Source organism: Somniosus microcephalus, chromosome 11, assembly GCF_052327205.1.
Source record: "Somniosus microcephalus isolate GS21.2 chromosome 11, FLI_Smic_1.0, whole genome shotgun sequence".
Taxonomy (NCBI): domain Eukaryota; kingdom Metazoa; phylum Chordata; class Chondrichthyes; order Squaliformes; family Somniosidae; genus Somniosus; species Somniosus microcephalus.
Genome location: NC_140997.1, coordinates 160184751 through 160210389, shown reverse-complemented (window position 1 = coordinate 160210389; position 25639 = coordinate 160184751).

The window sequence follows — 25639 nt, the reverse complement described above, 5'->3', positions numbered from 1 at the left end:
CTAGGCTTTTCATTTTTACCCCTCCCAGATGACCCTCATGAAGCTCATTGAGCACTCTATCCCTTAACTTGGGTGGAATTACCACTCGGGATCCACACATCAAGGTCCCCCGGCACACTGACAGCTGTTCTCTCCTTGTCGAGAATGCTGGCAACAGTGAGTCGTCATGTGCTGGCCATCCCTTCTGTTAAGTCTGTGTGTTCTAGTTATTGTTAATAAGAATCACTGCACACAGACCACAAGAGTAAATTCAACAGGTCTTTACTAGTCGGAGGTCAGGCTGAACTGCCCAATAAATCATTACACAGCACTTATATACCGGTGTGGTCACCACCGGTATTACAGTATACAGCAGCCAAAATAAAGTAGTGCATCTCTTAAAATAGTTCTCTTAAAGGTGGAACGGTTACATACACCACAATCCTCCCTTTTTAGCTTAACAGTATATATTCCCCATTAAACATAACATAATAACATATATACACAACTTCATGTAAAAACAGTTCACAGATTCAGTCTCTGAGGAGGCCTCCTGATCCGAGACGGATAACGCCTTTCAGGGGTCTCTGGTTCTCGTTGCTGGGGTGACTCATCTAGTTGATCCCCTATGGATAGGACATCATCATCAGGTATATTCACTTCTGAGGTAGATGCTTCAGGTTCACTAACTTCCTCCACGGTTGTCTCTGTCGTAACCATGGGCTCGACCCTTGTTCTCGATCCCACCAGTTGGTCAGCATGACGTCGCATTACATTTTCACCAACATCTACCGTGTACATCAGGGGTCCTTGTCTGGCCCGAATTGTTCCAGATTGCCATTTCTCGTTTTTATAGTCCCTGGCTAACACCGGTTGCCCTATTTCAAAACTCCGAGTGGGCTTGTTATTGATATGCTGGAACTGTTTGTTTTCGACTTCCCTCCGCACATTTGGTTTTAACAAGTCCAACCTGGACCGCAACCTCCTGTTATAGAACATCATGGCAGGACTTTGGTTTGTTGTTGCATGGGTGGCGTTTCGATATGCCAGTAGGAAATTGTCCACCTTGTGTTTCAGTGGAATCTGATCTTCGCTCATGGCCTTTATTGCCTTTTTGAACATCTGTACAAACCTCTCGGCCAGCCCATTCGTAGCTGGATGATATGGGGCAGAGGTATAATGTTTCACCCCATTCTTCTTCAGGAATTTCTGGAATTCCTCTGACACGAACTGTGGTCCGTTGTCTGAACATATTTGCTCTGGCAATCCATTTCTTGCAAATATCGTTCTTAGCACCGCGATCGTCTTCTCCGAGGTAGCGTTAGTCATTTTAATCACTTCTGGCCATTTAGAATGTGCGTCCACCGCAATTAAAAACATGGAATCCATGAATGGACCAGCAAAGTCAATATGTACACGTTGCCATGGGGTTGAAGACCATTCCCATGGATGCAGCGGTGCAATTGGAGGTGCATTTTGGACTTTTTGGCACCCTGAGCAGCTTTTCGTCAGATCCTCTATCTGTTGGTCGATACCCGGCCACCACACATAAGCCCTATCAAGGCTTTTCATCTTGACTCCCCCCAGATGACCTTCATGTAGTTCTTTTAAAACTCTCTCTCTTAACTTAGGAGGGATAATCACCCTTGTTCCATACATCAATGTTCCCTGACAGATGGACAGCTGTTCTCGTCTTGCTGAGAATGCCGGTAACAGTGGATCGCCATGGGCTGGCCATCCCTTTACTGTCAATTCGTAGACCTGGGACAGTGTCGGGTCATTCCTAGTCTCCCTTTCAATATTTGCATTGGTGACAGGTAAACATTCGATGATGGTCGAGTGAAATAACTCCACCGGGTCAACCGTCGGTGCCTCCTCCTCAGTAGGTAGTGGCAGGCGCGACAGCCCATCAGCATTACCATGCTGCTTTGTACCTTTGAATTCTATCTGATATTGATGTGCCCCTAGGAAAAGGGACCATCTCTGGAGCCTCTGTGCTGTCATCACCGAAACACCCTTCTTAGGGTTAAAAATCGATACCAACGGCTGGTGGTCTGTCAGCAGTGTAAGCTTCTGGCACTGCAGTTAATGATTAAACTTCTTTACTCCCCACACAAGGCGGAGAGCCTCCCTATCTATCTGAGCATAGTTGCGCTCAGCGGAGGTCAATGATCTGGATGCAAATGCGACTTGTGTGAGAGTACTGCTCCAATACCATAAGGAGAAGCATCACAAGCTAAACGAATAGGTAGCGTTGGGTTGAAGTGAGCCAACACTTCCTCTGAGGTGATCAATGCCTTGCTTTTGCGAAAGGCCTTCTTACAGTCCTCGCTCCACTTCCATGGTACTTCTTTCCGCAAAAGAGCATTCAGCGGGTGCAGCACCGTGGATAGATTTGGCAGAAACTTATGGTAATAGTTAATCAACCCTAGGAACGACCTCAACTGGGATACATTTTCCGGAGCGGGAGCCTTCACAACAGCTTCGATCTTGTCAGGTGACTTGTGCAGCCCCTCCTGATCAATGACATGACCACAGTACGAGATCCATTTCTGAAAGAACTCACATTTCAGGCGATTAACTCGAAGTCCATATTCCTTCAATCTGGTGAGCACCAGTTTCAAATTTGCAAGGTGTTCCTCATCGTCATCTCCTGTAATCAGGATATCGTCCAAGTAACATTGAGTGCTTGGAATTCCCTGTAATACCTGCTCCATGGCCCTCTGCCAAATTGCTGGAGCCGAAGCCACTCCAAAAACTAGTCTATTATATCGATACAAGCCTCTGTGCGTGTTGATTGTGAGATACTGGCGCGACTCTTCCTCAACTTCCATCTGTAAGTACGCTTGCGCCAGGTCTATCTTGGTGAAGTGTTTCCCGCCAGACAATGAAGCAAAGATATCCTCAATCCGCGGAAGCGGATATTGCACCGTGTGAAGCACCGGATTAACCGTGATCTTGAAGTCTCCACAGATCCGGACCTTCCCCGGTTCCCCTGGCTTGTTACTCGATGAACGCTTCATGACGGGAACAATGGGCGTGGCCCACTCACTCCAGTCCACCTTAGACAGTACTCCTGAACGTTCTAGCCCTTCCAGCTCAGCTTCCACAGCAGGTCGTATTGCATAAGGTACCGGTCTGGCTTTGAAAAATTTTGGGTTTGCATGTTCTGCAATCTTGATTTTTGCCGTAATTCCTCTCAGTGTTCCCAGTCCCTGTTGGAACACCTCTTTAGCCTCATCCAATATTCTGGACAATCGTTCAGGTTTGACATCTTTTTTTTTTCCGGAATCTACCGTTATTGCTTTTAGGGAGTGCCAGTCCATATTTATTTTCCTGATCCACTCCTGTCCCAGAAGTGGTGGACCTCCCTCAGGTAGTACAAATAAGTCCATTCCTTGGTGTTCTTTGCCCTTGTGTACCACCTTGACTTTTACCTTTCCGATGGGGTATACTCTTTGCCCCGTGTATGTCTGCAATACTATCTCCGTATCCCGTAGGGGAATATGTGTGAATAACCTTTTGTAATCTTGCTTATTCATGACCGTCAACGCTGATCCGGTGTCCAATTCCATCTTCACTTGGACTCCTGCTATCTGAAGTGTGACCCAGATAGTTTGTAGGTCAGCTTCCTTACTCACATTGTGAATTCTCAGACTACCCAGTTCCTTGCTGTTGGAGTCTGAATCCGAATTCTGTTCATCCAAACTCTTCTCAGCCACCTTATGTACCTTTCTGCACTTTTCCTGCGGTGACTTTTTGTTGCTGGTCTTCTTTCCTGACCGGCATACTTTAGCTATGTGACCAAGCTTGCCACATTTTCTACATTCATGATTTTTAAACCAGCATTGGTTCTGATCGTGTGTTGTCTTTCCACAACGATAACATTTCGCTGTACCCAAAGCCATTTGATCTACGCTGAGTACCGCTGCCTTCATCTGCATTTCCGCAGTGCCCTTCGCTGCGGCTTCGTGCGATGCTGCAATAGTGACAGCCTTATCAAGTGTAAGATCATTCTCTTCAAGCAGCCGCTTTTGTGTTCCTTCTTTCGACAATCCACACACAAATTTGTCTCTCAGTGCCTCTGTCAGTCTTTCCGAAACTGACAGTATTTCGCTAGCTTACGCAGTTCAATTAAATACTCCGCGTTGCTTTCCTCTTTCAGTTGCGTTCTCGCATAAAATTTAAATCGTTCCGCTAACATCAGCGGTGTGGGGTTCAAATGATTTCTCAGGACAGCAACAATATTAGCGAAAGCCTGATCCGCCGGTTTAGCTGGTGATAGAAGATGCTTCAATAGCCCGTATGTCTTCGCACTCATTGAGTTTAGTAAGGTTAGTGCTTTATCTTCATCTGATATTTTATTTGCCTTACAATAAATCTCTATGCGTTCTACATACGTGGCCCAATCTTCAACATCGGGATCGAAATCGTTGATGTTACCACGCTTAGGCATCCTCGCAATCTTCTTGAGAAAAAAAAAGAATTTTTTTTTTCAAAATGGCGGTTTCCCGCGCTTGTCTTCTTCCCCCGCCTACGAAAATGGCGGCTTCCCGCGTTTGCCTTTCTCCCCCGCTGGCTGTAATGGCGATTGTCGTATTGCTGCGTTCGCCCTCCCCAGCGGTTCTCAAATCGTGCCTCCCAGCCCCTCTTGCAGTCCGGTCCTTTCCCCCGGCTGCGGCTGAGTTCTCCGCGTTTTTTTTAAATTTTATCCCGCGCCTCACGGCCTCGGTAGCTGCCCGGCCTTTTTCCCCGGTCGTGGTCGAGCTCTCTCTCGACGCTGTTGCGTCTCCCAGCCCGCTTGCAGCCCGGTCTTTTACACCGGCTGCGTTTGCATTCACCGCGGCTCCCGTGCCTTACGCTGCCCCAGTCTCAGCGCCTCTGGCCCCGACTTCTGTCCGGCTCTTTACCCCGGCCGTGGTCGAGTTCTCCGCCCTTATATCCTCTGTTTTTCCCTCCCCTACTTCACAGCCAACGTGGCCGACTTGCTGCTCATCGCTGATCGGCTTACCCACCACCGTGATAGAAGGGATGATCACTGCCTGTTGCTGATGGAAGGCTTCATGTCAGGATTCTTCCTTGCTCTTCAGACCCGAGTCTTTTCTCAGCAGGATGATGAGGGCGGATGCCTCTTCTCGACACCCGTTAAACTGCCGCAGGGTAAGATCGTCATCGTCGCCACTGTTAAGTCTGTGTGTTCTAGTTATTGTTAATAAGAATCACTGCACACAGACCACAAGAGTAAATTCAACAGGTCTTTACTAGTCGGAGGTCAGGCTGAACTGCCCAATAAATCATTACACAGCACTTATATACCGGTGTGGTCACCACCGGTATTACAGTATACAGCAGCCAAGATTAAGTAGTGCATCTCTTAAAATAGTTCTCTTAAAGGTGGAACGGTTACATACACCACACCTTCACCATCAAATCATATACCCGAGACAGTGTCGGGTCATTTCGGGTTTCCTTTTCGATACAAACGTCTAGTTACCGGTAGGTATTCAACGTTAGTCGAATGGAATATTTCGACAGGATCCACTGCTGGTGCTTCCTCCGCAGTAGGCAGTGGCAGGCGTGATAGCCCATCAGCATTTCCATGCTGTTTCGTGCCCTATATTCAATCTCATAGTGGTGCGCCCTGAGAAAAAGTGACCATCTTTGTAGTCGTTGCGCAGTCATTACCGGAACGCCCTTCTTCGGATTAAAAATGGAGACAAGAGGCTGGTGATCAGTCAGCAAGGTGAATTTCTGCCCGTGCAGATAGTGATTGAACTTTTTCACTCCCCACACCAGGCTGAGGGCCTCCCTGTCAATCTGGGCGTAGTTACGCTCGGCTGAGGTTAGTGATCGTGACGCAAAGGCTATTGGCCTCTCTGAGCCGTCCGAGAATTTGTGCGACAGCACCACTCCAATGCCGTAGGGTGACGCATCACATGCCAACCGAATTGGTAATGCTGGGTTGTAATGGGCCAATACCTCTTTCAATGTGATTAGTGTTTTGCTCTTCTGGAAAGCTCATCTACATTCGTCACTCCACTTCCATGGCACCCCAGTTTGCAGTAGGGTGTTCAGTGGGTGTAGTATTGTAGACAAATTTGGCAAGAACTTATGGTAGTAGTTTACCAGCCCGAGGAACGACCTCAGTTGTGACACATTTTCCAGTGCTGGAGCCTTGGCCTTCTCTGGGGACTTATGTAACCCCTCTTTATCGATAACGTGGCCACAATACGAGATCTGTTTTCTAAAAAACTCGCATTTGGGGCGGTTAGCTCGGAGCCCATATTCCTGCAATCTAGTGAGCACCTGCTCCAGGTTGGCAAGGTGATCACTGTCATTTTTGCCCATGACCAGGATGTCGCCCAAATAACACTGGGTCCCTGGGATCCCTTGCAGGACTTGTTCCATTGCCCTCTGCCAAATAGCCGGAGCTGATGCTACCCCGAATACCAGCCGGTTGTACTGGTAGAGACCTTTATGGGTGTTGATTGCGAGGTATTTTTTTGATGCTTCTTCTACCTCCATTTGCAGATACGCCTGGGCCAGATCAATCTTAGTGAAGCGTTTCCCTCCAGATAGCGAGGCGAAAATATCTTCAATCCGCGGAAGTGGATATTGTACGGTGTGAAGGACCGGGTTCACTGTTACCTTAAAGTCCCCACAGATGCGAACCTTCCTTGGTTCCCCAGGCGTGCTGCTCAAAGACTTTTTCATCACAGGGGCGATGGGTGTAGCCCACTCGCTCCAGTCTACCTTGGACAGTACAGCTGAACGTTCCAGACTCTCCAGCTCTGCTTTGACAGCTGGGCGGATCGCATAAGGTACCGGTCTGGCCTTAAAACATTTTGGGCTTGCGTTTTCTTCAATTTTAATCGTCGCTGTCATGCCTTTTAGTGTTCCGAGTCCTTGCTGGAACACTTCTTTCGCGTCAGTTAGGATCTTTGGCAGTCGCCCAGGTGTGATGTCGTCATCCTTTTTGTCAGCCACAGTCAGTGCCTGTATGGCATGCCAATCCTGTTGTATTTTCTGGATCCATTCACGTCCCAGTAATGGTGGTCCTCCATCTTGCAATACATACAGGTCTAGTTTTGGTGTATCCTTACCGTTATATATAACGGTCACCCTTATTTTTCCTTTGGGGTAGACTTTTTGCCCCGTGTACGTCTTCAAAATAATTTTTGTGTCTCTCAAGGGTATGTGTGAGAATAGCCGCTCGTAGTCCCGTCGGTTTATGACTGTTAGGGCTGATCCTGTGTCCAATTCCATCTTTACCTGGACTCCTGCTAACTTGAGAGTGACCCAAATGGTTCGGTGATCCTCCGTTGTGATCACATTATGTAGTTTCAGACAACTCAGTTCCCTGCTTTCGGAGTCGTTATCACTCTTTTGTTTGTCTGAACTATTCTCCGTCATCTTATGTAACTTCTTGTACTTTCCTTTGGTAGGTTTCTTATTGCTGGTTTTCTTTCCCGACCTGCAGACTCGTGCTATGTGTCCTACTTTTCCACACTGTCTGCACACTTTGTCTTTGAACCAGCAATCATTCTGGTCGTGTGTTGTTCTGCCGCAGCGATAGCACTTCTCTGTTCCCTATGACATTTCGTTTGTGCCATATTCTTGCAGTCTCTGTTGTATCTCTGCAGTGCCCCGTGCTGCTGCTTCATATGATACCGCAATGCTGAAAGCCTTTTCCAGCATAAGGTCCTTTTCAGATAAAAGCCGTTTCTGGGTTCCTTCACTTTGAAGCCCACACACAAACTTGTCCCTTAAGGTATCTGCCAGTCCCGCTCCAAACTGGCAGTGTTTCGATAGTTTGCACAGTTCTGTTAAATAATCAGCATTGCTTTCATCCTTATGCTGGTTCCGTTTGTGAAACTTGAATCTTTCTGCTATCAGCAGCGGTGTGGGGTTTAAATGTTCCTGTAGTATCGTTACTATGTCTTCAAAACTCTTTTCCATTGGCCTCATTGGGGTTACTAGATTTCGTAATAAACCATATGTCTTTGCACCCATTAAATTTAACAATGCCGATGCTTTCTTGTCATCTGACACCTCATTTGCCTTGCAGTACACCTCTACTCGTTCGACATATGTAGTCCAATCTTCGACTTCATTGTCAAATGCGGTGATACTGCCACTCTTCGGCATTTTGGGTGTGGTTTAAAATGGCATCTCCCAATGGCTTAAAATGGCATCTCCCGTGCTTTCCTTCCTCCCCCGCTGCTGCCAACGCCGCTCCCGGCGGTTCTTGTGGCAATGGCGGCGCCCTGTAGGTTTCGCGCGCTTCTCCTGCGCTGCTGCCAACGCCACTCTCAGCGGTCCTCGTGGCAATGGCGGTGCCTCACGGGTTTCTGCGCGTCTCTCTCTCCCTCTCTCCGACGCTGCTCAGCCCCTGAACACCGGCTGCGCCCTGTGCGCTCTGCCCTCTCTCTCTCTCCCCCGTCGACGCTGCTCAGCCCTTTGCTGTGCCGCTCGGTCGGGCTCTAGCCCGCCGCTGTCCGGGAAGGGTCTGCGCACTACCTGTTGCCAACCCGTTTCGCTGGACCACCTCGACTGGAAAGCCAAGCCTGGCTCTCGACAGCCTCCCCCGCAATTCTCGAGTCTCTGCTGGATGACTGGGCGGTTGCCCGTGGTCGACGCCCAAGTCTCTGGCCTTGACCTCCAATCCACTGATCTCCAGGAACGAACCCCCAGGAGGTGATGCAGAGTTGCAGGTAGGTTCGAACCTGCCTCATCGCCAAGGTTGCGTCCGTGTATAATAAGACACAGACTGCAGAGAACAGTACAACAGCTGTTTACTCAACGTGGCTCACACTGCAACTGTGCAGATTACTACTCAGTGCTATATACAGGTGTGTTCACTGCCGGTACTGCAGTATACATGAGTTGTAAAATATAGTTTCCCCCTTAAAGGTATATACATTACAGAAGGAACATTATGTGAAGGTGGAGGGAGATACACCTGTTTGAATTTTTTTTGTATTTCTGACTAAAGATTGTTTTTTTGGGGGTTTTGTTGTTTTTTATAAAGATTTTCGATGTGTTGTTTTAATAAAGATGTATGTGTACCAGGTGGTGCAGGGGTGTTGGACCCCCTCCTTGCTTGGATGTGTGTAAACGACTGTAATTATTCTATGTATACTTATGTACACTACATTTTACAGAATGCGAAATGCATGTGTCGTGGGTATATTAGATGGGTAATTACAGGGGAAGGTTGACTATGGAGGGTTGGAAATTTTGCTCACCTTATCAGGATGATACTTAAAGCGAGTTTAGTATCAACAGGGAGGATTGTAGGGTTCTCAAAATTCCCACATTCCCCAAAGTTATGGATAAAGGGACCCTGTATGGACAAGTTAGTAAAAAAGGGTACCCTGCCTTCTGTAACCTCATGACCGAAAGTACAGGATTTTAAAAGCAAGGCCCTGCAGGCACTTTTTTTCAAACCTGAAACGAAACTTAAAATGCATGAATCTGTGAAGAGACTTTGTGGAGCCAGACAGCTAAAGCAAACACAGAATATGCATTCATTCACCTTGAAACAGATCAAGTTAGAATGGGCCTAAATCGAGACCATTAGGTTTCTGCATATTTTATCGGTAACAGCTCACAGTAGCCATCAAGTCAGGATGGGGACAATTAAGTTTCATAAATGACAAACAGCCAGCACATCGAGGCCATTAAGCACGGAGACAACCACTCCAGAAGTCGTTAAAGTAAATGGCTGTAATCATTTGAAACAAGCCCGCCAAAAGTTAGACAAAGGACTGACCTGATTTGGCGCGCAGATAAGGAATGAAGAACGGGTATAATTGTAGGCCCATCAGTGGTGATCGCTCTTATCTCTTGCTTGTGGCCTTGGCCTCCTGCCTCTCGTTCTCGTGCCCTGGCCTCGTGGCGGGCTCTCTTGTCGCTCCCCGCGCTGCTCAACACCAAGGACGCCCATTACACTGGGGCCAAACGTGGGAGGAGAACAGAACCCGATTCGAAAGCACACAGGACACACAGCCCACAAACGGGCAGACAAGACGAGATGAGATGAAGAATATGGTAAACCGATAAAGGGCAGAGAAGAGCAGCGGAAAGACGCGTTGGGGGACAAACGCCTAGTTATAAGCTGGCTTTGAAGAATAAGTTGGCGTTACATGCATGGACAGTAAAACCCCAGATCATAGCCCAGTTTAAGAATAAGTTGGCGTTCGAAGGATGGGTAGCAAAATCAATACAAACGTCATAGTTATAAGTTGGTGTTTGTTACATGGACAATAAGAGCCCAGTTTAAGAATAAGCTGGTGTTTGAAGCTTGGGTAGGAAAATCATTAAACAGTAAAGACCGCCAACCGACCCCCAACCACAGCAATACCGTCGACGACTGCCCGAGGAAGATGAAGAAGACCCATCGCGACTCGACGATGACGTTAGCTGAGGAAAAGGAGGGTGCTTCACACAAACAACTTCAGCGCCGCACCCTGTGACCACGTGGTGACGAGATACCCCAAAGGACAGAAAGAGTGAACCTCAAAACCAACCCAGTTAAAGCAACAGGTTTCGGATTGGTGAGCATGAATTCCTGGCCCCTCATAGCTTAATCTAGTTAGGTATAGGGGGTGGGATAAGAATTAGGGGATTTTTAGTGTATTTGTTTCCCTCAATGTGCCGTGTGTTCCCCATTCCCATGTGAGTGTAATTGTTTATGCCTGTATTCATATCAGTAATTCTCAATAAGATTGTGTTTTATTCTGCTTTTAATAAAATTTTGGTTTTCTTGCACCAAACCACTTGTCTACTCAATTTTCTGTATCGCCGCCTGTACCTAAGTCCGGTGTCTAGAACCCAGGGGTGTGGGAACGATTCGAACCGCTCAGAGACAGTCAGAGGTGAAGCTGACTGGGCACACACCACCCCCTACAGAGCCGTGGTTTATCTTTGCATTCCAGAATGAATCTGGAATAGTGAGCAATTTTGGCACACATTGTGACACAGCAACGCATTTCAATGCAATTTACATCAAACAGATGAAAAGGGTTTGCTAAATGTTTTTTCATTAAAGCAGATGGCCCTTTAAATAAATGCAGCCAGTACATGTAATAAACAAATGTGGAAAATCTGTTGTAGACTTTAATATGTCTGCAGTCTGCTATTGTACCTTTTTGGCGAGCAGTATTAAAAGGTAGAAAACCAACTGGGAGCAGTTTAAAGAAATTGAATCATTCATTCTTACCTCGGGAATTGGCGTTTAGATGTGACAGGTTCCGATGAGAGGGAGACCTCCTTTCTGGTGACGGTGAAGGACCTAACAGAAGTTAGCTTGGAGCGGCCTCACCCATGTCCCTGGGGACACCAGTCGCCAGCACTAAACCTCCCTCAAACACAGCATTCATTGGCATAACTTGGGGAGCCTTACAGTTCACACAACAATATCAACTGTAGCATTGGTGTGATCGAGGAGTGAATCTCATTGTGCTATACTTCAGCGATAGTTCAACAATTGACACCCATTTTACACTGTAATAGTTTAGTGTCAGCACAAAGCCAGAACCAATTCACACTGATGCAGAAACTGTTGTGTAAATGTAGACTGATGTCACTATGTGGCTGGAGAGTGCAAAATCTAAAGGGTAGAAATTGGACATCATGGTGCTTGTTTTATACACATATATATATATAGATATATACGTATTCAAATATGACAAAATTAAGAGCTAATATGATAATTCCACTTTTCTTTTGTTCACATTGACGTGCTTTGAAGCTGGCAGATGGTGATTGTGATGTTCCCTGAATAACCCTGTCATTTTGAAGTGCGACAGCAAGCTTGCCAGAAACCTCTAAAGGTTTAAAATTGCTGCAATCAGTCTTACTCACAACTGACTTCTCAATACATGGCAGGGACTTTCTGACATGGTGACATTGATTCTCTTTTCAACACTTTTAAACTATTCCCACTTACTCAGTCCCAAGAAACCTTTTCAACAGATCTCTGACTCTGTGCCATGGCTTAGTTAAAGCTGGAAATGAAGTCTAGAAATTTATATCACCAAACTGACAAAATGGACTTGGAAACATATTAACGTTAGAGATTTCCACATCAACTGAGTTTCAGGATGTGAGAAAGTGGCCTTGTATAAACACGGTGCACACTGAGGAAAAAAAAGTCAGGAACGGGCAGCCATTTTGAAACATGCCAGCCATTTGGATGAGCCTTGCCTCCCTGCTGGGTTTACTAGAAATCCATTCCCCTCTACATCCCCCTCCTCATTCTTCGACCCCTTAATGACACAAAACCATGAAAAAAAGATGCAACAAGAAACAGCTATTCAGTCCATCAGGCCTGTTCCTTCCACAGACCCTATGCAATCCATTCCATTATGGACACTGCCCAACCCATTTATGTCTCTATCCTAGGGTTCTCAATTCGAGTTGGACATATTTCATGAGGTTTCATTTTTGAAGAAAATTATAAATGCACACAATTTTTTATAATGCCCCGATGATTTTTCTCCCCAATTGCTCGCAACAGTGTCTGGGGAATTCATCTTAATTTCTGGAAACTTCAGGATAATCCTGGACAACTAGCAGCCCTATTCTACCCCCAAAGACAAATCAAGCAGAACTCCAAAACATTTAACTGTACACCCAGATCACACACTTCCAAGGTCCTAACAAAACAACAGCTACTTTAAGAGTGAATTTACCCTTACAAATAGAGTACTGTGATTACTTTCCTGTTGCCTTTCTTGAGCTATGAGTAAATACATTGGCTGGTGCATTGCTACCCCTCTTTCTGAAAGTTTCACCTCAAACATATATATGAAATCTTGCTGACAACATGGCAGTGTATTTCCTCCTTTACACATCTAGACCGTGGGACACAAATAGAATAGAAAATTGTGGACATTGTAGTATCAAATTCTATGAGATAGGTAAGTAACTCTGAAATGTTTAACAAATTCACTTGCAGTTTCCCCCTGCCCCTGCATTTTCTTTCCTGTGTCTTTTTACTGCCTTATTTAGTTAATTCAAGCCCATTTGTTCTTTTATGCCCTTTAATTGCCTCACTGAAATAACCCCCATACATCACCAACAGTTTTTAACTTCATCCCAGCTTTTAAAAGAAAAAAATCTGTGAGCACATTGAACCCATTCTCTCTTCTGCTACATTTCTCTTTTTGTTTCTCCTTTTTCACCCTCAGAATGCCAACTTTGTACTGCATGGCTATTACCACTGCCAGGACCATGGAAAGTCGTGTGTTCAAATCCCTCTATTTCCTCGCCTTTCCTATCCCTGTAACCACCTCCAGCCCTACAACCCTCCGAGAACTCTGCATTCCACCAGCTCTGGCCCCTTGTCCATCTCCCCGCCCCCCTTTCCTTCACACCACCATTGGCGGTCTTGCCTTCAGCTGTCTAGGCCCTAAGCTCTGGAATTCCCTCCCTATATATCTCAGCCTCTCCACCTCTCCTTCTTTAAGATGTTTCTTAAAACCTATCTCTTTGACCAATATTTTGGTCACCTAACCTAATGGCCCAGTAATTCCTGTCACAACGCGTGAGTACGGACGGGGTACTCACGCGTGTGACTGGAGGAATTGCCGGTTTTCAGCATGCACAGCGCATGCGCTGAAAACTGGCATTTCCTGTCCTCTGACCCAAAGGGTTAAGAGGCAGAACACGTGCGGCTGCACAGGCAGCACGTGCGCAGTGAAATTCCTTTTTTTTTTCAGAGTTGCCCGAGTGTAAAGGCCTCCGGTTTTTACGCGTGGAAAAACCAGACGTAAGTACTTAGTTTTACAGGTAAGTGGGCTTTTAGTACAATTTAGAATTTTTTTTTCCACAGGTTTATTATTTTTAAAGAATTTACAGTAAGGTAAGTTTAGTTTTAGACCCTATTTTTTAAAAATTTATTTTTTTCAAAAAATTGATTAACTGTTTAAAACATTTTTTTAAAACTTATTTATAGTTAATATAATCAGTGGGATGTTTTTTAAAATTTTATTTAAAGTTTAAGTAGTCTTTTGGCAGCCCATACTTTTCATGAGTTGGACAGCTCTTACTGTCAAACTCATGAATGAGTTTCCCCTCCCCTGATTGGCTGCACAGTGCTCACCTGATCCCAGCCGGCACATCGCACTAACTACGCCGCTGGATCAGGTGAGCACATCGCGCCGACATCGGAACCGGGCCTGTGACAGGAAATGCAAGCAGGCCCAGACTTCAGATGTCGGCGCGCAGGGTGAGTGCACATCGGGGGCTTGCACGCGCGGCAAGCCCCTGGTCCTAATTTCAGGGCCAATGTCTCCTTCTTTGGCCCTGTGTCAGTTTTTGTCTGATTACGCTCCTGTGAAGCACTTTGGAATGTTTTACTGCGTTAAAGGTGCTATATAAATGCAAATTGTTGTTGTTGTTGTTCTGAAGCATTGACCAGTCTTTTGTTTTTACAGGTGCTGAAGGACCTGTTCTATATTTACAGTATTTTCTGTTTTTATTTCAGATTCCCAGTATTTGCAGTTTTGATTTTCTCTTTCTATTGAAACTCCAGTTCCTCTTGTACATTAACTGTGTTCTTCAGATTCAATTTTCAGCCTGTAATGGGAAGTGCACGGAGCAGAGGAATTGAAAAACAACCAGTATAGTAGCCTGGCATATTTTTACAAAACTCATTGCTCAGCAAGACAAGTTTCCAACTCCTCAAACACACAACAAAAACAAAACAAAGCAAAGAAATAACAAGTGAATAGCTACAATTGCTCATCAAATGCAGAATCCAAACAACATCAGAACAGCCAAATCCAATGCTGAACCAGAGAATCAAAATTGACCTTCCCAATGACAAATGAAAAATCTGATTTTAACAGGCTCCTAATGGTAGGAGCGACATTAAAAGACCACAAGCATTGCTGTGAAGATGGTTCAACATTTTGATCATTCTACAGAATAGGCTTGTTAGCAAAATTGAAGTCCATGGGATAAAAGGGTCAGTAGCAGCATGGAGACAAAATTGGCTAAGGGATAGAAAACAGAGGGCTGTGGTGAATGGCAGTTTTCGGACTGGAGGGAGGTATACAGTAGTGTTCCCCAAGGTTCAGTACTAGGACCACTGCTGTTTTTGATATACATTAATGACTTGGACTTGGGGATACAGGGCACAATTTCAAAATTTACAGATGACACGAAACTTGGAAGAGTAGTAAACAGTGAGGAAGATAGTAACAGACTTCAAGAGGACATAGACAGGCTGATGGAATGGGCGGACACATGGCAGATGAAATTCAAGGCAGAAAAGTGTGAAGTGATACATTTTGGTAGGAAGAATGAGGACAGACAATACACACTAAATAGTCCAATTTTAAAGGGGATGCAAGAAGATAAAGATTGGGGGTGTTTGTGCACAAATCTTTGAAGGTGGCAGGACAGGTTAACAAAGCAGTTAATAAAGCATACGGGATCCTGGGCTTTATAAACAGAGGCACAGAGTACAAAAGCCAGGAAGTTACGCTAAACCGTTATAAAACACTAGTTCGGCCCCAGCTGGAGTATTGTGTCCAATTCTGGGCACCACACTTTAGGAAGGATGTGAAGGCTTTGGAGAGGGTACAGAAGAGATTTACTAGAATGCTTTCAGGGATGAGGGATTACAGTTACATGGATAGACAGGAGAATTACATTACATAGGATTACATAGGATATACAGCACAGAAACAGGCCATTCAGCCCAACCAGTCCATGCTCCACTTGAGCCTCCTCCCATCTTTACTCATCTAACTCTATCAGCATAACCCTCTATTTCCTTCTCGCTCATATGCTTATCTAGCCTCCCCTTAAATGCATCTATACCTTTCGTTTTAACCATTCCCTGTGGTAGCGAGTTCCACAATTCTCACCACTCTCTGGGTAAAGAAGTTTCTTCTGAATTCCCTATTTGATTTCTTGGTGACTATCTTATATTGATGGCCTCTACTTTTGCTCTTCCCCACAAGTGGAAACACTCTCTCTGTATCTTCTCTAAGCTGGGGTTGTTCTCCTTAGCGCAGAGAAGGCTAAGAGGAGATTTGATAGAGGTGTTTAAAATCATGAAAGGTTTAGGTAGAGTAAATAAAGAGAAACTGTTTCCAATGGCTGAAGGGTATGTAACCAGATGGCACAGATTTAAGGTGATTGGTAAATAAACCAGAGGAACCATGAGGAAAAACTTTTTAATGCAATGAGTGGCTAGGATTTGGAATGCACTGCTTGATAGGGTGGTGGAAATCGATTCAATAGTAGCCTTCAAAAAGGAATTGGATAAATACTTGAAGGAGAAACCATTGTAGGGACATGGAGAAAGAGCGGGGGAGTGGGGCTAACTGGATTGCTCTTTGAAAGAGCCGGTGCAGACTCGATGGGCCGAACAGTCTATGCTGTACTATTCTAGGATTCCAGGATTTGTCAATGGACAGCTCAGCACCTCCACCTGCAATTTAACTGTATACCTCTGAGTAGATGGATTGCAATTACACAGTGGAAGATGGTCACAAATTCCTCCACTATCTAGCATCTAAATTCTTTCTGTCGTTTAAGAAGGTCCAGGAGAGTGAATGCTAAAAAGAAAACAAATCAACAGCACTAAAAAACAGGTTATCTGATCATTATCACATTGCTGCTTGTGGGAGCCTTGCTGTGTGCAAATTGGCTGCCACGTTTCCTACATTACAACAGTGACTACACTTCAAAAGCTGTAAAGCGATTTGGAACGTCGTGAGGTTATGGAAGGCGTTATAGAAATGCAAGTCTTTCTTTGTTTTTCCTCCAAAAAGATACATATAGGAGTTGCACAAAGTTAAGTAAATGAGCAGAAATGCTATGCTAATGAACTCAGGCTCCTATATCTATTTTCTCTCTAAAAGGACATTTAATGACTGACTTTATGCAGCATGCCATTCACATTACTCAATGGCAACGTACAGTGGATGTGAGTTAATTATGATGGGCTTTCAGACAAGACAACTGGCAAAGCTCTGACAAAATGCCAGCTAATAAAATTCAGAACTGTCAGCACTAAAACAGTGCTCCATGCACGTCTCTAATTAATATTTTATCACTTTCTATGTAACTCAATAGGGAGTAGGTCTTAAGTGCCCACAAACTCATGTAAATGAAGGAACAAGATAATTATTGTTAACTAAAGCAGGAAAAAGGTGTAATTAACATATTAATTGTATTTTACTGTGGAAACCTTAAAAATCAAACTGGTTTAAAAATGTTTTTAAGGGTTGCTGAATGTGGCAGATATTTAAAGCCTCAAAATCCATCAGTTAGTTATAGATAGAGAGAAATTAGATTTACCAAATTATAATCCATTCAATCCCAATGGATAAACTTCCAAAGGAACAATTTCTTATTCATTCCCATTGCATAGAATTGAAATGGACAGAAATCCTTCCCTTTCATTCCCATTCAGTAGAATCCCAACAGATTAAATGCCTTTCCATTCACTCCCATTAATAAAATACCGATGTACCAACACCTTTCCTAATAAGACCCAGGGAACAGAATTACAATGGACCGAAATCCAACTCTCCAACAGTGTAGAATTCCAATGGAAAAAAATCACCTCCCATTCACCAGTGTAACTGCAAAAGCCACTTTATTGTGTCTCCAAACATAGCATGTTAAATTTTACAGCCGAGATCTTGTCCCAACATAGGAATGAAGGTTTAGAAATTACTGTTAGCACTGGCTTCGTTATTCAGTGAAATTGTTGAATGCTATCATGAACTTGTAGTTACTTCCTATATTTGATTTGAGAGCTTCCAGTGCAATCTGTTCCTTTATTTGTAACCAGTCTTTCTACAATTAATCTTTATGTGGCTACACTGAGTCCCAACTAGCTGCAAAAGCAAGCAGCCACTTAACTGATATATAAGATATATATCTTCGCCGGGAGCAAGCGGAAGCCAAGCGCAAGCAGCGCAAGGAGCGCACGTCAACCAAAGCACCCCACCCACCCGCCCCTTTAACCACCGTCTGCCCCACCTGTGACAGAGACTGTAGGTCCTGCATTGGACTCATCAGTCACCTGCGAACTCATTTTTAATGTGGAAGCAAGTCTTCCTCGATTCCAAGGGACTGCCTAAGAAGAAGATATAAGGGTTGAATGTTTGTGGCAACAGCTGAGCAGTGACAAATACTTGGCAGTAATGGAAGCAACGAGGCAACCACACAAAGTGCAGTTGATGGATGAAAGCCTCAAGATGTTCTTAGCCTCTCTACTACTGTACATTTTTGGGGTGGCAGTCAGATGACAGGCCCGTAGCTCGGGAAACAAGATTGGGAGACAGTGGAGGGGAATTTCAACCAATAGTGGGTTTTCAGGCGGGTGCGGCAGGCAGGGTGATCATCAACACCCCCACCTCCCCCCCCCCCGCCTCCACCAATGCCATCAATTTCAGCCTAAGCTATTTTAACTCTCAGGCCTCACTTACATCCCCCGCTGGCCAGCTGTCTGCTTGAAATAGGTGTAAAGAGGCAGCTGCCCAGTTGCTGGCAGGCAAAGATCAGGCAGCACACAAGTGAGTCACAGGGGCAGTAGGGGTTTTGACAGGGTCTTGCGGGTTGGAAGAGGGCGGGGAGCCCGGTGCAATGGAGGCCCAGATTTTGCATGTGGTGTCTGGAGGAGCAGTCCGTCTCCTCCTTGCCCCAAAATGATTACCTTTTAAGGCTTGTGCTTCTTGGCAGATATGGTTTACTGAGCAGTGTGGCCACGGCAGGCGCCCACTGATTTGATGGTTAAAATGCCATTGGGGTTCTAATGACATCAGAGGACCCCAATTTCCATGTATTATTGAGCCTCTACTACCTTAAAAAAGGACCCAGTTAATGCAGCAGTGAGCGGGAAAGGTTTAGGAAAAGGGTGGTAAATTTCTGGAGGCATTTTTAACTGCGTAGCCACCCCGTTCCCACCGGGCAAGGAACATAGGAACAGGAGCCTGTTCCGCCAATCATTGGCCCTGAATTTGCAGATCAGAGGCTTCCCATCGGGTAATGCCTCTGATACATAAATAAAATGCCCGCGTGCCTGGTGGTCCAGGAGGTACTGAGGTTCACGGTTTTGGGCCTCTCTGGGTACCTGCAGGTAGAGGCCCACGCATCCCAGGGGCACAGGTGGTTCGCAAGCGCCCCTGGGATCACGTGGGCCGGCCCAACGAATGAAAGAAGAGGATTCCTCATTCATGCTTATGGGGATTCCGTGTGTACAGAAACCCCCATAGCATGAATGGGAACACCCCAATAAATACACCTAGACATCAAATAAATAAAATTTAAAAATTACTTATTTAAAATGAATTAAAATGCCATTTAATTAAATATTTAAAACAAAAATTTAATTTGTTGAAAAATAAATTTAAATGTTTTAAAGGGGCTAATAATAACCTTACCTTATTGTACAGGTTTTTTAATGTTTAAATGATTGAAAAAATATTTATTTTTTATGTTCATTTAAACTCTTACGCTGCTAAAATCACTCCTTAAGTCTGTTTGGACCGCCACTGTTTTTAGCCTTTCACCATTTAGAAAGTACCCTGTTCTATCCTTTTTAGGTCCAAAGTGGTTGACCTCACATTTGCCTACATTGAACTCCATTTGCCACAGTTTTGCCCATTCACTTAATCTATCAATATCCCTTTGTAACTTTATGCTTTCATCTACACTGCCTACAATGCCGCCTATCTTTGTGTCATCGGCAAATTTGGATATGTGGCTTTCTATGCCATCATCTAAGTCGTTAATAAATACTGTGAATAGTTGAGGCCCCAATACAGATCCCTGCGGGACACCACTAGTCACATTCTACTAATTAGAGTACCTGCCCACTATCCCTACTCTCTGTCTCCTGCTGCTCAGCCAATTTCCTAACCAGGTCAATAATTTGCCTTCAATTCCTTGAGCTAAAATCAGCTTCAATAACTGATGGTGCGAATTGAGTGCTCAGGATGCTGCATAAAATGTTCTTGCCATTGATTTAAAGGGACAATCTATGAAATATATACTATCAATAGACCATGCTAGCTGTTAGAGGATAAAGCATGATTTGGTACAGGAAGAGCAAGTATCCAGCAAAGGAAACTGCAAAAAGAAATGCATTCAGGACAGTGTGTCAGCCATGGCTCAGTTGGTAGCTTGCTCGCCTCTGAGTCAGAAGGTTGTGCGCTGGATGCTGATTCGCTGAATTCCTTCATGCAAGAGTTGGACCTGTTTCTGATTGGATTGGAGATCACCTCTTACAAAAGGTAGGTACTGCAAGGATTTCAGGGCCAGAGTGATCTCCTGGACTAGTTTCGATCGCCTAGATGTGTCAGGGAGTAATTTCCCAGATTTTTTCCCCCAAATTGGCCTGGGTTTTTTTATCTGTTTTTCTGGCTCTCCCAGGAGATCACCTGGATTTTGGGTGGGGTGGAGTGTATTTATTGTGACAGGCTGGATGGACCAGAGGGTCTTTTCCTGTCCGTCATTGTCCGCATGTTCGTATGTTGTGGGCTCAGGTCCCACTCTTGAGCACAAAATCTAGGCTAACACTTCAGTGCAGTTCTGAGGGAGTGCTGCAATGTCAGAGGTGCCATCTTAAACATCTACCCTCTCATGTGGCACTTTTCGAAGAGAGCAGGGGAGTTCTCCCTGTGTCCTGACTAACATTTATCTCTCAACAAAGATCATTAAAGCAGATTATATGGTCATTATTTCATTGCTGTTCATGCGACCTTGCTGTGTGCAAATTGTCTGCTACTTTTTCTATACTACAACAGTGACTACTCTTCAAAAGTACTTCATTGGCTGCAAAGCGCTTTGGGACATCCTGAGGTCGTGAAAGGCGCTGTAAAAATGCAACTCTTTCTTTTTTCCCAAATGACTAGTTGTAGGGAATTTAATGGATTAAAGCAGGGCCGTTCCTTCTGTTACCTAATGGCATGCAGCAGCTAGGACCATACAAGCCAAGATTCATGGATGACTTTCAGAAAGTAGAGGAACTACATGACAGAAGGTGCTAGGCAGGGTTGAGGTGAGAATGAAGGTGGCATGGTAAGGATAAGCTGACATGGAGCAGATATGCTGGCACAGGCACAAGACTGAAATCATTCATGAGTGTGGCATAGTTCCGACTGAACAAGGTTTGGTACTTTCATCCTTTGCAGGAGAAGCTGCACTTCAATAGGAAAGATTGCCGAAGTACTGGAGATGGCATGCTGCAACTTCCATTCACTAGCCCCCTACAATGAAAGAACTATGGACATTCCAGGTACTAAGACCTTTTTAGAAGTGGTTGATGCAGAAGTTGGAATGAAGCACAAACTCTGGACCATTTCATACATATATTGTAATCTGCATATGCAAATGTAAATTTATCATGGACAATCACATATACTGAGCAACAGTGGTGACTAATGTAAGCACCATTGAGTTGCAGTCATTTACTGAAACCTGCCTATGTACAACAACCTGTATTTATATAGCACTTTTAATGTAGAAAAACATCCCAAAGCACTTCACAGAGGTGTGATCAAAAAATGAACGCTAAACCAAAGAAAATATTAGGCAGGGTGGGTTTTCAGGAGCGCCTTAAAGGAGAAGACGGATGAATTGGAAGGGTTTAGGGAGAGAATTCCAGAGCTTGAGGCCTAGGCAGTTAAAGCCATTAGCATTATTGTCAAGTACAAAGTCGCCACTTACAGCCTCTTCAGCACACCGGCTATTTCGGGTAGGACCAGGTTTTCGATAAGTAGTTCACACCAATGTTCCCAGTGTGCTGCATGGCCACGTGGTCGCGCAGCGCTCCAGGGAACCCACGCAGCCAGCTTGCCGGCTTTTCAATATAAAAACCGCGTATGCGTGCTATTTTGATGGCCTTAAAGGGGCTGCGCAGGGCCAAACAAAATTCGAGGGAACATTGGTTTGCACCTCATTAAAGTCTCCTTCTAAGTAAATTACACAACAATAGACCAACCAAGTGATCCAGGTACAGCTATGATAGACAATTTTTATCTTGGGTATTTGTTTGTTATCTGCTACCCCTGCCAAGTTTCACTGGAATTTCAGTTCCTTTGCTTCTGCTCCTGCCTCTGCTGTTCTTATGCAGGCAATCATTGTTGAGAGAAGAAAGTTAGAGCAAGCAAGCAATACAGATTAAATTAGTGTGCATTTCTATGCAAAATAACAAGGGCACTATGCCCAGGTTCGCTTGAAGGATTTTTTTTTTGTCCATTCTAAGGTTTAATTAGCGTCAGAATTTTTTGATCATGTAAACGGTCCAACGTGTATAGCAGGCAAATCGCATTCGCAACACTACACGTTAGAGACTGTGCGTGTGCTTTATTTTCTTTACACAAAGATGCTGGATCGAGGGACTTGACAATGGTGAATCGCACCCTGCATCAGCACAAAGACACACACCACGGAGACTGGAAGTAGTGATGCAGAGTCTTGAGGTAATACACTGGTTGTGAGTGATTGAAAAAAAGTACTTGAATTTACACAGCACCATATCACACTGTTAGGATGTCCCAAAGCACTTTACAAGCAATGAATTATTTTTGATAGCCAATCATGTTTGTTATGTTTGCAAATGCAGCAACGAATTTGCAGATAGGAAAAGCCCACAAGCAGCAAATTAATAAATGACCAGTTAATCTACTTTTGGTGGTGTTGGCTGAGGGAAGAATGTTGACCAGAATACCAGGAACTTTTACATCCACCTGAGCAGGCACACAGGCCATAGCTTAATGTTTTATCCAAAAAGTGGCAGCTCCAACAATGTAGCACTCCCTCAGTACTGCATTAAAGTATCAACGTAGATTATGTGCTCAAGTCCGTAATTATTATGTCCGTGAATGATTGAGACACGGACAGCAGAGTTAAACAAAACACATCTTTACTGGTGGAAGTCAATAGTGAAACTAAAACAACAGAGGCTCGCTAGCGCCTTTTATACAGGGGTGGTCACTGCCGGTACTGCAGTCTGAGACCAGTTATTCGCTTAAAGGTACATACACAACAATTCCTCCCCTTTTAGATAAACAGTACATAACATTCATTTAACAACTAAATGATAACTAATTACAATCACAATTACTGTTGCAAGATACATTGGTTAAGCTTAAGCAATTATAAGTTCAGTCTTTGAGGAGGCTTCCTGATTCTGTCTGGATAACGCCTCTTTGGGGTATCAGGTTCTTCTGGCAATGTTGAGTCGGGATCAATGTTGTTGTTTGGTTCATCTGCTTCCAATATTACCGGTTCTGCGGTAGTTGCAATTGGAACGTCGATTTCATTACCAGGTGTATCAGATCGTGGTGTGGAGTTGATGTTTTCCAGTGACTCTAGAATCTGGTCAGCACGGCGTCTTACAATGCTCTCCCCAACGTCCACGGTATACATGAGAGGTCCTTGTCATGTACAAATCGTTCCTGGCTGCCATTTCTCAGTGCGCTAGTCCCGGGCCAAAACTGGTTGACCTATCTTAAAACTCCTGGTCGGCCTTTCATTCATATTCTGAAACTGCTTGTTCTCCACATCTCTTCGGACGTTTGGCTTAACCAAATCCAAGCGGCATCGTAGTCTTCGATTGAAGAACATCATGGCTGGAGTTTGGTTGGTAACCGCATGTGTCGCATTCCGGTAGGCAAACAAGAAGTTGTCCACCTTGTGTTGTAGGGGTATATCTTCATTACACATTGCCTTGATAGCCTTCTTGAATGTTTGGACAAACCTCTCGGCCAATCCATTAGTGGCTGGATGATATGGGGCAGATGTGTAATGCTTAACACCATTGTTCTTTAAGAACCCCCGGGACTCTTCAGACACAAACTGTGGTCCATTGTCAGAGCAAATCTGTTCAGACAGCCCATTTCTGGCAAATATGGTTCGTAAAACTGCGATAGTTTTTTCCGTGGTGGTTGAGGACATTTTTATTACCTCTGGCCACTTTGAATGTGCATCCACCGCAATTAAAAACATCGAGTCCATGAAGGGACCAGCAAAATCAATGTGCACCCTTTGCCATGGAGATGAGGGCCACTCCCATGGATGCAGAGGAGCTTGTGGTGGGGCGTTTTGGACCTTCTGGCATCCTGCACAGCTCTTGGTCATCTCTTCGGTTTCTCTATCGATTCCCGGCCACCACACAAACGCTCTGGCTAAGTTCTTCATTTTTACCCCACCGAGATGACCCTCATGAAGCTCATTGAGCACTCTATCCGTCAACTTAGGTGGAATTACTACTCTGGATCCACACATCAAGGTTCCTCTGCACACTGACAGCTGTTCTCTTCTCAGCGAGAATGCTGGCAGCAGTGGTTCGCCATGTGCTGGCCATCCCTTCACAGTTAAATCATAGACCCGTGATAGTGTCGGGTCATTCCGTGTTTCCTTTTCTATGTTTGCATACGTCACAGGGAGACATTCGACTATGGTCGAGTGGAATAACTCCATTGGATCCACTGCAAGGTCTTCTTCTTCCACCGTCGGCAACGGTAGGCGTGACAATCCATCAGCATTTCCATGCTGTTTAGTTCCTTTGTACTCGATGTCATATTGGTGTGCCCCTAGGAAAAGGGACCATCTCTGCAGCCGTTGTGCTGTCATTATCGGTACGCCCTTCTGAGGGTTGAAAATGGAGACAAGAGGTTGATGATCGGTTAGTAGAGTAAATTTTTGACCGTGCAGATAGTGATTGAACTTCTTCACCCCCACACTAGGCTGAGGGCCTCTCTGTCAATCTGGGCGTAGTTACGCTCGGCAGAAGTTAACGAGCGTGACGCAAAAGCTATCGGCCTCTCTAAACCATCAAGGAATTTATGTGACAGTACCGCCCCAATGCCGTAGGGAGGCACATCACACGCCAATCTGATCGGCAGTGCTGGGTTGTAGTGAGCCAATACTTCCCTTGAAGTGATTAAGTCCTTACTCTTCTGAAAAGCACGCTTACAATCATCGCTCCATTTCCATGCTACCCCCGTTCGTAGCAGAGCGTTCAGTGGGTGCAGAATTGTCGACAAATTCGGCAAAAACTTATGATAGTAATTCACCAATCCGAGGAATGACCTCAGTTGCGACACATTTTCAGGCACTGGGGCCTTAACAACCGCTTCAATTTTGTCAGGGGACTTATGTAACCCCTCTTCATCAATCACGTGGCCACAATACGATATCTGTTTCTTAAAAAAATTCGCACTTGGGGCGGTTGGCTCGCAGCCCATGTTCCCGTAGTCTAGTGAGCACCTGTTCTAGGTTGTTAAGGTGTTCACTGTCATCTTCACCCGTCATAAGGATGTCGTCCAAGTAACACTGAGTCCCCGGAATCCCTTGCAGGACATGTTCCATCGCTCTTTGCCATATCGCCGGAGCTGATGCTACTCCGAATACCAATCGATGATACTGGTAAAGACCTTTGTGAGTGTTTATCGTGAGATATTTCCTAGAGGACTCTTCAACCTCCATCTGCAAATATGCTTGTGCTAGGTCAATTTTTGTAAAACGCTTCCCTCCAGACAGTGAGGCGAAGATGTCTTCTATCCTTGGAAGAGGATATTGTACTGTGTGAAGGACTGGGTTCACCGTCACCTTGAAATCCCCACAGATGCGAATCTTCCTTGGCTCCCCGGACTTATTGCTTAACGTTTTCTTCATG